At 42.4% G+C, this 12,716-nt stretch overlaps 1 protein-coding gene and 1 long non-coding RNA gene across 11 annotated transcripts in view; both read left to right on the top strand.

Annotated features, from left to right (window-relative positions):
* The window catches only part of LOC309843935, a 93,711-nt gene extending 88,582 nt beyond the window's left edge, over positions 1–5,129 (top strand). Inside the window, exon 2 of the long non-coding RNA XR_014300422.1 lies at positions 4,859–5,129. This is a non-coding gene — a long non-coding RNA (uncharacterized lncRNA). The remainder of the gene's footprint in view (positions 1–4,858) is intronic.
* Positions 1–12,716, top strand: part of FMNL2 (formin like 2) — a 299,371-nt gene that overhangs the window by 139,289 nt on the left and 147,366 nt on the right. The gene's annotated exons all lie outside the window — the stretch shown is intronic.

The following is a 12,716-nucleotide window of genomic DNA, read 5'->3' as shown; positions in this document are numbered from 1 at the left end:
TTGGCAATTTCTGTGTCAGAAATAGCTTTGGGGATGATGATTACCAAGGACTGAATGGTCTGTGCAGTAACCTAGGATTCTTGACTGCAGGCATTTTCAAGAATACACTGTATACCAAAACCAGATGTATGCAGTAAAAAAAAATATTGCCAGACTTGAGTGCACTGTTCATTTTTCCAGTGAGACCTCCAAAGGGCCTATGAATAGAAGCTTGGTGTTTTCCTCTTAGATGACTCATTTTTGAGTAGACTAGGAACAAAATTTTGGCTTTTGTGTTAGGCACAGTTTCAAAGTCTCTCTATACACTTTGATTGAGTTTTATAAAATACATGCACACACACACCTCCCATATTTGTCTGCAAGTTTTAAAAGTCAACTCAATGTGCACCTGGTGGCTCAGTGGGTTAAGCCTCTGCCTTCAGCTCAGGTCATGATCTCAGGGTTCTGGGATGGAGCCCCACATGGGGCTCTCTGCTCAGCAGGGAGCCTGCTTCCTCCTCTCTGCCTGCCTCTCTGCCTACTTGTGATCTCTGTCTGCCAAATAAAATCTTAAAAAAAAAAAAGTCAACCAACTCTTCTCTCCTCTCCTATGTATTTTAACATATATATAGGTATGTTTGTGTATGATTGGTTGGTTGCTTGTGTGGTTGTTTAAATAAGTTTATTGCATGTACTTCCTTATTGCTCTCTAAAGAAAAGTAAACACTACCTGTACCAAAGGTTGATACACACACACACACACACACACACACACGTGTGTATATATGTGTGTGTGTGTGTATATATATATATTAAAGATTTTATTTATTTGTCAGAGGGAGAGAGAGCGAGCGAGCACAGGCAGACAGAGTGGTAGGCAGAGGCAGAGGGAGAAGCAGGCTCCCTGCCGAGCAAGGAGCCAGATGTGGGACTCAGTCCCAGGATGCTGGGATCATGACCTGAGCTGAAAGCAGCCGCCCAACCACCTGAACCACCCAGGCATCCCAGGTTGATTTATATTTTTAAAAATGTCTTCTCAGAAGAGTTTGAGATAAATGTAGGCAGGACTAGAGCTGTTTTATTTCCTACCTACCCAGTTTATTGAAGAGATTAAGATCTCCCAAGTAGGTCATTTAATTAAAAAGAGCCAGTTTGTGCTATGTCTTCCTAACATACATTTAATTGACCAGATTTTAACCACCTTCCATTCCTAATCACCCATTTTATGTTTGGTGATTGACCTTGACCATGCCTTTGACTGGTGTAGCATTTTCAGCAGCCAAAGAGCAAGATTTGGGCCTCTTAAGGCTTATTTATCCTGGTTTCAGTGGAGTTGCATTATAAAAACAAAAACAAAAACAAAAACCCTTAAGGGGCACCTGGCTGGCTTAGTTGGTAGAGCACATGACTCTGGATTTTAGAGTTGTGAGTTTGAGCCCCATGTTGGGGGTAGAGCTTACTTAAATAAAATCTTACAAAGCAAAACAAAAAAAAAAAACCCTGATGGTCAGGTTCCTTCCTCAAAGATTCTGATTTAATGTGTTTGTGACAGGGCTCAGGTGCTGGTATTTTTTAAAGCTTCCCAGGTGATTCTGACTCACAGAGTTGACAACCACTTTTGCAAATACAGCCTTCCTGCACAGTGAATTAACTAAACTAAGCGATTCAGTTAGAGCATTGTTTTACTTGTAATATGGTCCAGTTAGGTCATCTTCATTGCTCAGATCAACCTAAAAGTGTCAGATCTTCTAGGAAATTAGCATCGTATTGAAACAGCTTGATTTCCTCTTTTCAGTCTGCTTTTGGACCATTCTTGGTAAGCCATTGGAGGAAAATTAGCTGCATAAATAAACCCTTAATGCTAGCCAGGGGATCACTGCCTTCCTTTATGACTCCAGCCATTTGGGTAATTCTCAGCGTTATCTCTTAAATCACACCGCCTCCGTCAGTCCTACTGAAACGGAGTTCACTTATGGTGAGCTTGCCTGCGCCATGGAGGCGGGGCCCAGTGGATTTGCTCAGGTGACCTCGGTTCCACTGAGCACAGTAGAGCCTTGTTAAGGGCCCTGAAGGCAGCATCTTAACCTTTCTCTGCCAGATGCCTATGGAAATAGTCAATGACAGGTCGCTATAAAAGTTTCAAATGCCCAAATGAATACTAAGCTTTAAAAGGAAGAAACACAAAGCCCTAGCATGTGTGCCTTTTAAAAAATACAGTTGAGATCCACAGAACTGAAACTGCATTTTCTTCTATGATATAAATCTTTTTCAGACGAGGGTAGGATTTTCATTTTCCTCCAGTTGCTAGTTATCTTTCGGATATAGCCTGACTGCGTGTACATGGATTTCCTAACATTCATACCGGAGGCAGCGTGTTTGCTGAACAAATCAGCAGGATGAGTACTAGTGAGAATTAGGGAATTGTGATGCATGGAGTCCTTCAGGTTTATTCTTGTTCTTTGCTGAGAACTCTCATAAGGATCTGAGCGGCCTGTGGGAAAGCTGCTGATCCTTTTGTTAAGGCTGGCTTTGATGTGTGAGGTGGTATGATGGAGAGAACAGATTCTGGACTTGGGCTTTTTGGATTTGAATTTTGGCTTTTCCACTTCATAGCCGGGTGACTTAGGCACGGTTTTTTGGGTGTGTGTGTTTTCCTTACCTACAACATGGGAATGATCACTGTTTCTTTCCCATAGGGAGGTCCTGATGATTAAATGAGATGTTTCAAGCCCTTTAAAGCAGTTTCTGGCATTCTGGGTGCTGCTTCAGCCCACAGCTGTGAAAACTAGCGTAGATTCTGCTGCTTTTCCTGGTCTGGCCTCCGTTGTTACTCCATTACTATATTACGTAGAATTAGGTAAACTGAAATCATTGGTGAACTAATGAGAAACCAAATCAACTGTCTTTCCCTAGGCTCCTTTTTGTTAATTCTTTCCTGTGGTCTTCTGCTTCATCAGTCAGATATGTAGTTAAAGACTTACTTAGGGCTGGAATCTGTTGTGTTCTACTTTAAAAACCAGCATCCCCGCCATGTCCCCTGCCCTGGGATGCACAGTTTTTTGTGTATATTGAGTATATGAGGCTATTGATATGAACCTTATGGTATAATCCTATAGTCATAGGAATCCCATAAAGATTGGACAATATTTGTTCATGACACACTGACTCAGGAAAGGAAAACAAACAAACAAAAAACCACACCCAAAACCTAAAACCTCTTGGAGAGGCTGAAAACTGGAAGTGTATTTCTCCAAGTTCATGTCTGTGTCACTGTAGTCACTGACTGGAAAGTCATCATTTCCTTTAACCAGAGGAATGTGCTGAAACAGTAGTAGGTGTTGGTTAAAATTAGAATCAAATATTTTCATAACCAGAACTATAGACATGTTAAATAAATTAAAAAAAAAAAGAGCTCTACTAGTTTGTGCTTGTGAGTTCAAGAGGTTTTCAGTTCAGTTCAGCTAAACTACAATCAGATTCTGTCCCTGAATTGGCACATGATGTGCATGGCAGCCTTCCTAAAGCCAGTGATGGAAGCTCTGAAGTATTCCCAGGGACAGGCTCTTAAGAATTGTCATTGGAGAGGGCGCCTGGGTGGCTCAGTCGGTTAAGTGTCTGCCTTTGTCTCAGGATACGATCTCAGAGATCTCCTGGGATCGAGCTCCACATCGGGCTCTCTGCTTGACGGGGAGCCTGCTTCTCCCTCTGCCTCTGCTGCTCCCCCTGCTTGTGCTCGCTCGCTCTCTATGTGTCAAGTAAGTCAATTAAAAAAAAAAAGAATTGTCATCAGGAGCAGAAAGGCAAATGGCAATGGCAAATGGCCCGGCGTGCGGCTGCCCTCTCCTGTGTTGCGGAGCCCTCCCTCCCCGATGCTGAGCCCCAGGGAAGGATTCAGCATTGACGTTATTTGCATTTAATAGCTCATTACTGGGACCATGCTCTCCAGCTCTCCTTTACTAGCAGAGAGCTCGCCAAGAGTCCAGCGCTGCAACTGTACAAGTGTTTCTAGACTACTCTATGAATTGTTCATCTCTTGAAGCTATTTATTTGCAGCTAATAGCTAGCATTGGCTGTCTCTTGAGAAATGCATACACAGTTTCCATGGAGAGGGGGAAGGAACAACCCACCATCCAGGCTCCTGTTTTTGTGCAAGGAAGATGCAATTTTTATGAGTAAGACTCTGAAAATGTATTTGCATGGACTGCAGGTGTTAGTCACTGGTGCTTACTGGATCTGCAGAGGTGGGGCGAGATAGTGGCCCCTCTGTATTGAAACAACTTATTGCCAGAAGCTCCCGCGTAAACAATTTCTAATGGCAGTGGCTCTGATCACTTCGCACGTGGTTTATTTTGGCCCCTTTCCCTTCACATGCCGGAATTATAATGGTGCCACTGGTGTGCAGTTCCAGAGTTTCTCAGTTTTTCTGTCAGATACCTAACATTGACAAAATGACTTTAAATAATTTGCCTCAGTCCAAGGTCTTGGCACCCAGCACCTTTTTTCTGGTTGACTTAATTTTGAAAGTCCATGTTGCCATTTTCTCAATGAGTGAGCCTAATTAAAGAGAGAGAGAGAGAGAGAGAGAGAGAGCTCAGTGGCTTAGGATTTAGGCTAAAAGCAGTGATGCAGAAGAGATTTTTCTGAAGGAAAACAAGACGCTCTTGGGGAATGGGGAAGGAATCTCTGGTGCATTAATGCTTCATGTCTTGAGACAAAGCTGGTGGTTTTGTGAGTAGATCCTGAATAGCAGATAGGGTCATTTTCAAGAAGGCTCACGTGGTATAGACTAAGTGGTATTTCATATTTATTACTTGTTTGCAAAGAGGATTTTAACTACCTCCATTTTGACTGTACTTTCTGTTTAAGTTCTTTTTTACAGCTTATCCTTTGAACTCCAGTTGAAGACCCCAAAGGCAAAAACATCCTGAACTACCCCCTCAAGCAATAACAACCACCACGAGCTAGCAAGACCCCATAGGATTGACCCCAAGATGATGATCAGCCTGACCTTTACTGCATTACCCATTGGCCTTTGTCCCATATTTTCTTTAAATAACTTTCAGCACTTTGGAGACCATCTTTGAGATGTTAATCCACTGTCTTCCTGGAGTGGCCTCACAGGAATAAACTTCTTTCTGGTTTCACCACCACTTGTGTCTTTGCTTTCGAACTTCGTCAGGCAGCGAATGGCCAAACCTGGGTTTTTGCCCCCCCCCCGCCCCCCCGCCCCCCCCCCCCCCCCCCCCGCCAGCCAGGTGCTCTTGAGCCCCTGTCCCCTGGTTGCAGTTTTTATTCTTTAAGTAAACTTACTCTAGAACTTGCAGTAGTCTGATACGGGCAGTTTATAACTTAAAAATGATAGTGCATGTGTTTTGAAAATTTACGTGATGGTTGTTTAAAAATTGAAAATATTTTCCCATATAATAACGTTGTAAATTCAAGCAAGCATATTTGACATAAATGTGGTAAGACTCCCCCGTGACGGGGAGGTCCAGTGACTCTGACTAGGATATTTTTCCCCGGGTTGGTGGGGGTGGGGGGAGCTCCATTTTGCATAGCAATTTAGCAGAAGAGAGACTACTCCCTGCCTTTCCCCCCTTCTACAGGGAAGCAGTAATTGGAGAAGAAGTTTAGTGAATCCATTGTCAAAAGAAAGCTTTAAAAGCATCTATTTATTTGTTATACTCTATCCCAGGCTGTACCAGGGACATGGAGGAAAATGTGATTTTTTTGATAAAGAATATTTATCGGTAGGATTTTATCCTCATCTTTGGGAAGAATTGCTTGATTTTATGGACAGGGCCGAACATGGCTGTCTTGAGTCCTGTGGTAAATGGGTGGCACCAGAGCGTGCTGGTCCCCATGTTTCCCAGGAGCCCCAATCAAGGGGATTGCTGTCCCCAGGGCATTTCTGTCAGGATCTGCCTGTGTCACCTGTCAGCTATTTTGTATTTACCCTCCTTGATTCAGAAAAGGAGATTGCTATAAAATTAACCTAATTTGCGGGATGTTCCCTTTCACTCTGAAGACTTTTTTTTTTAAATCACAGACTCTAAAGCTTCCTGTTGTCCTCTTACCCTCTGTTCATGGACAGCTCTATTAATGAAGAGCTTTTTATATTCTTAGCTATTATTTGATCCTTTCAGAAGCTCTTTACAGTGCTGGGGTAGGTTAATAGGTAAATGGGGACTAGGGTCTCTGCATTTTAACTGAGAAGCAAACTTTTGGGGGTAATTATGAACTGCCCTGTACAATAAAATCCTCAATTATCGAGGATTACTCTGAGGAAAGGCAGTGTCTGTTTAATCGAATTTTCTTTTGGGAATTGAAGGTTAAACACGTTACCTTTACTCAACCCTTATTAACTTTATTTGGGTTTTGGAATTCGGATGTCAGGACTGTGAAAATGAGTTTGTTTCTTTGCGTTATCTTTTGTAAAAGTGCTTTGGGACATCCTTATGAGTTACGAATTGTGTTAATCGGGCTTTACTTCCTATAGGGATTTAAGAGACTCCAGAGTGGCTGGTGAGTTCTGAAAGTTGTATTTTTCTGTGTTTCTTTGTTTTCCTGCATCTCAGAGATTCAGAATGAGAATGCAGCCACCCTACGTCAGCATCTGTAGGGCTCGTTAGTGACACAATCATATTATTTTTGGGTTTACAGATAGTCTAGCAAAATAACACCAATGAGTTGTCTGTAAACTGTTTAACATTGATTTTTCTTCAGTGTGAGTTAAAGTCAAGTGGTCTTTGCTTTACTAAGCTGCTGAGTTGATTGTTCTGAACAATCCGGACAATAGATACAACAAACAAATGTTTTTCAAGCATCTTCTCTGTGCTCTTTGTTGACCAAGTTAGGCAGTTTCAGTGTCAGTCATGATGTCATAGCATAAATGAACCATCCTCTGACAGACTTTGCATAAATCTCAGCTTCTAAAAGTAAGAGAAACTTGTCCCTGAGGACTTTGTGGCCATAGCAGTTCTGATTCCCTTGTTTGAAATTAGCATTTCAAATATTGTTAAATTTTCCAGCTTTTTTCTTTTGCTGTCAATACTTTAAAGAGATTTAATTCTAAAAGTTAAAATACTGTAATTTTCATTCATCATAAATTACAGACATTTTAGAACACAGAAAACATTCCTGAGCATAGGGAGCTTAGGCGAAAGGATTGCTTTAATTTCATTCAAAATTGCATCCTGATTTTCAGTCCTGTTAAGAGTTTGGGGTCTCCCAATAAAGATCGAGTTTACATCCTCATCTGTCAGTGACAACAATGAGAGCTAAGTTAGGAAGTAAGCCAAGAATCATGGTGTATGTTCCAGATTTGGCTTAAATAAAAATGGAATCGATTTCCAGTGGTTTCTCCCCTTGTTGTTGGTCTAGCCAGACCACGACTATTGAAAAATACACCTTTAAAACACCTCCCCCCGCCCACCTGAGATTCGAAGAAAAGATAGCAGAGGTTAAGATTTGATAAGAGCTGGGTCTAGGTTCATGGCGGATGCGTTACGTTCTCTACCCTTGTGTGTTTGAAATATGATGCCATTTTTAGAGGAGTCATTTCTTTTATAAATTTGCTGTCTGTTTATCTGCATTTCATTTGAGTACTGTGAAATGAATGGACCCTGTGCACGGACTTCTTGGGGTTTGTGATGTCTAGATCTTAAAGGAGACTTAATGCTTTGAAGCGGAAGCTCTCTCCCTCTCTCAGGTCTTTATAAAGAACTGTGGCTGGTGGTAGCAAGTGTCCTCCTATTACTTGACAATCGAGGGTAGGAGAAAGGTCAGGCTCTTGGTGGAAGCCTTAGAGCTAACAAGTCAGCAGAGACACTTTTTAGAGGCTTAAGCCTCGTTTGACAGGCGCTGATGCCTTGATCACACCAGCAACACTGACAAATGTGCTATTTTTTCAAGGTATGTGTTGGTCGTATAAGAAAAAATGAATGATACAGAGCTAACAGTCAACAAATTTACCTGTTGCTTATCCACTCTGGATACAGAATGTCTATACATGTACACACATAGACAATATAACGTGCATAGTTGTTTTTAATCACAGTACTTCCTTTCAATTTATGTAGTTTGTCTCTAAAACTAGTAGCCACATTAATGCCTGTGGGTTCAGTTAGGTCGGCTTGAAACATCCTGCACGATCCTAGCTCGTGGCTTTTGTGCCCATTGGAGAAGGCAATCAGGGAGTGTGGCTACTGTGGAACCATATGGAGGCAGATCCATTTATAGTCGTACACTTCTGCTGGTTTAGCTCTCTTCCTTCCTACTGAAATGATAGAAAAGGAATACATCCATAGGAAACAGGAAAGGAATCCTTAGAGGGCCAGAAGTACCGAGGAATTTCTGGACAATAGCTAGCAGCTGGGGTCAGAAGAATGCTCTCATGATATTCCTCCCCATAAAAAAGAAGATGAGGCCATTGGAGAAGTTGTAAGTAGTTCCTTGGGGGCACCCCGAACAGTGTCTGAGTTCAGAGTCCACTGGACAGGGAGCGGGTATGGTCCTGCACTGGGATGGAGACAGTACAGGATGTCTCTGGAATGATAGAACCTGGCGGTGCCCTCCTTCCGACCCAGGGGTACGGGGAGTGGTTGGTTGATACTGGCTCCCAAGCTAAAACCACCAGAAGAGCTCACTACCCCAGAGGAGCTTTGGTGGTGGGGAGGAGCCATAGCAGGGGTTTGCCCCATAGAAGGGGAGAATGGAAATTTGAAAGGGAAGGCAACTCGACTCCACTGAACATATTTTCTGGGTGTTGTGACAGATGGAAAGGCAGCACCCCAAGGTGTTGGAACACCACTTACAAGGTAACACCACTTACACCTGGAGTAAGGCCTTCCTTCTCTGGGCCCTTCTGGCCCCTACCTCTCTTCATGCCTTCTGAGCCCACTTTAGAGGAGTCCGTGTTTCAGCCTTCCCCTTTCAGGGAGGAGCCAGATCTAGAAATGCCCTCCAGCTGGAGGTAGCCCTCACCGCTGCCTATACCAACAGGAGCTGTGATGTTGAAGGAAAAAGAACAGGCAGCAGGAAAGAAGGGCCAAGATGAACAGAACAGCTGACCCCAGAGCAAACGGCGGTAGCTACGCATGGCCTGTGCTCTCTGTTCCTGCAACACAGGGCTTGTAAGGGCCGAGCAAAGGGTTTGGCCGAGGATGTGGGCGACACGGCTCACGGTCCTTCCTCTGGAGAGATGGAGATGGGAAGTAGAATCTAAACTTCTTACCCCTGATGTTGATGTTATTTCATCGAGTATAGTGAGGATTTTGAACTTCAGGGGGGTTGTGTGTGCGTGTGTATTTTAAGTAGGTAGGTTGCACCTTGAATGCAAGAGATGGTTCCGTGAAGACAACCCACCAAAGATTCCGTTGTCGGAAAAGTTGGCGTGCTTGGCAGTTGTGATAAAAACAATTTTTCAGTCAAATGGTTTTAGTCCTATTAACTGAACTGCAAGTGTGGCCACTAAGGGATTTAAAAAACATTACTTGTAATTTTCATGATAAACCACCAAGAATAAGATGTGTTTTAATGAGTATCGTGTGGCCGTTTACAAATTACCAAGGAAAATGTGTAACGCACCCCTTTATTCTCTCTAATTTAGAAAAACAGATGGTGAGATCTGTAGTTTTGCCTGTGACTGGGGGAGATTTAAAAACTGTACTGAAAAGGTCCTAACATGTTCATCTTGCCCTGGCAGACATGATGAGGGAAGCTGCAGAAGGGAGTTGGGGAGAGAGGAGTAGGGGTGGTAGAGGGGAGTGAGTTTAAGACGAAGGATGACTTAAAGGAGAAGGTTAGGTTTTGGTAGGACAAGGGAAAATAAAATACAGGTAGAGAATGCATGTGCATTGTTTTCTTCGAAAACCAAAAACTGGGGCACCCGGGTGGCTCATTTGGTTGAGCGTCTGCCTTCTGATCAGGTCTTGATCTCTGGGTCCTGGGATCAAGTCCCGCATCAGTCCGTCTACTCTGTAGGGAGCCTGCTTCTTCCTCATTTTCCTTTTGTGCTCAATCTCTCTCAAGTAAATAAACAAAATCTTAAAAAATAAAACAAAAATCAGGTCTCCTGGCTCAGGCAGGTTCTGTGAGGACTTGTGTTCATTGTGATGTTCCCGAACATGAACTTTCCTGGGAGTGTTTGGCCTTTGAGCCGACTTGTTCTCTGCTGTGTGTGAGCCAAGAATTGAACAGCTCCGTTGCGTGTGCCGGCTACAGGCGCCCCTCTAGCTTTTGTGGTCCGCGTTGTGTGTCTGTGTGTGTTCGATAAACTTAAATGACCTGTCCGCATTTTGCCACAGTGAGGAGCCCAATGTACACGTGGGCGTCTCCCTCGGCCTTGCCTTCCACACTGGGTGAAATGACATTTTCAGGAGACTGTGGATGGAGTTGAAAATAACAAAAAGAAAAATCATCAGGCTCCAAGCAAGTTGTTTATGAATTGGTGTGTGAATAGAACATCTGATTTAAAAAAGAAACTGTAGATGGGTGGGGATGGAAAGGCGAATATGTTATGTAGCCGGCCAAGTCCTATTTGGCTGTGTTGAAAAATGGAAAAAAAAAAAATCTTCAATGGGTGAAATTGTTTCTAATTTTATTTTATCTTGTTTGCCCTTTGCCTCGATGCTGGTGTTTCTTGAGCCTGATGCGACACAACATTGTGCCGTTGGTGGGGGAGCCCAGCAAGGTTCAGTGATATTTGTGCTTTGCCTCCCACTCCCTCTTACTGGTGATGTTTGGAAATGAGTGGTGCAGTGACTGTGTTCTCATCTTCTCCCCACACCCCCCCCCCATTGTTATGTGCAAAGAGCCTGTAAAAATGAACATCTGGCTAAAAAAACCATTCTGATTTCAGAAGGAAGTGCCCTGGATTTATGATCTCCCATTTCTACTCAAGTATGAATTGGAGACTGGCTGGGGAGAGCATTTTCTGCTGTTATTCATGGGGCCGGGCGGGGTGGGGCGAGTCCTGGCGCTGGGGCTTCTGCCTAGGCCGGAAAAACATTTTACATCAGCTGAGTGGCTTGCTGGCCTGCCAGGATGCTGTTGTTTTCTACCCTGATTCAGTTTTGTGGAAGGACAGTGGGTGTGATTGTTGGCTGAGAGCTCTTGTCCTCTTGATCACTGACTGGAGTTCAGCTAGTCTGACTATAAGAAAATTCATCCTCTTAAATCCCACCGACTAACACTCCAAATTTTTCTTATTTATTTCTTTGCCTTGAAGTTACTTAAACTTTGTAAAACGTATTTTAATTAGTTCATAATGACTGTTTAATTTAATTCAACTTAATTTGAACTAATTACATTTAATTCATAATGACTATTAAAGGTGGTTTTAAAAATGGACTCTGGAATGGGATAGAAGGATACTGGTATAAAGTATATATTTCTACCTAATCCTTTACATACTGTGAAAAGCAATAAATTGATGAACAAAAATTTTTGGACATTGTTCCTGTTCAAGAGGTTCTGTGGATCACCGATGTTTGGTAAATCCCAGTTGAGATATGGTCCTGTCTTTTAAACTTCTGTAATGACATCTCTTCAATTCTGTCTCCCAGCCTCTGCCCTGAGAACATTTTCCTTGCTTTATGTAATCCCTTGTTGGAGTAATCTCTACCTCCAAAAGCAACTGGGATAGATTAAATCATGGTTCATGGTCAGCCTGTGAAAACAAGTACTTCATTTCAGGATAGATTTTTGTAAGATTATTTTCGAAAATAGCATAGTATCAGAAGTATTTCAGTAATGCTTTTTAGCGAGGAAATTAGTTGAATATTTCTGGTTTGACATCCCAGTAATAGATTTGTCATCTCAATAATAGATACATTCTGTTGTTACAGTTTTCACTTTTATCAGCTAGAGGATGATTTTAGTTCAAGTGCTTTGAAATTGCTAATTTTTCCTTTTAGTTTTATCTAATGCTTTGTAACTGGGACACTCCAGTACATTGCAGAATCAGGAAAATCTGTTTTTCCTTATCTTTCATCATATTCCATATTTGTGTTGAATTAATTAGCTTTGATTCAGATAAGAAAGTAGTATTTTAAAAGATCCTGGTTTCTTAGTATATTTTTTTTGGTTAATCAGCCCTTGTTCCTTCTGACACTGCATTTTTCTCAGGACCCAGGCAAATCCGATAGTGTTCCTTTATTGACACTTCCTAACTGAAGTGTGTTTTAGCTGAGAAACAGTTTTTATGGGTCGGCGATAAAAAGTAGATAGCTGACGCAGTAGTAATTGTTCTGTTTTCTTCCATTTCACTTTGTTGGGTAATTATTTCATTACCTCTCCAGCAGTTTTCACGCAAACAGTGGCAACAAGGATTACGTATCTACTGCCGCCCATCACGGCAGCCGTAATCATGTGTAGAAATAGCAGATGTCCATTTCCTAGCTTTAAAGAATGTTTCCTCCTGGGTCATGAGATCAACAAGAGGTACATTATGAAGCAATGCATGATGAGAATCAGCTTTGTTGGAGGAAATCCTAGATGGTAGGGTCGAGGCTGTGAGAGCTGTAGGACTAGTTTAAAGAAGTGAGAGACGAGGGTGCCGTTAACGGAAAATGTTCTCGAGGAGGGGAAACGAGTTGAGGGTTCAAACTGTTTTCTCACCAAACTTGTCCTCATTTTAAATTCAGCCATTTGATAAACTTCCAATTTAATATCTTTTTCCCCTTTGCAAAATGCCTCGGGTTTCTGAAAGTGATCTTTTATAAGGAAAGATCCCA

The sequence above is a fragment of the Mustela nivalis genome (genome assembly GCF_964662115.1).
Source record: "Mustela nivalis genome assembly, chromosome: 11".
In the NCBI taxonomy this organism is placed as follows: Eukaryota; Metazoa; Chordata; class Mammalia; order Carnivora; family Mustelidae; genus Mustela; species Mustela nivalis.
This window is presented reverse-complemented; position numbering and strand designations above follow the sequence as displayed.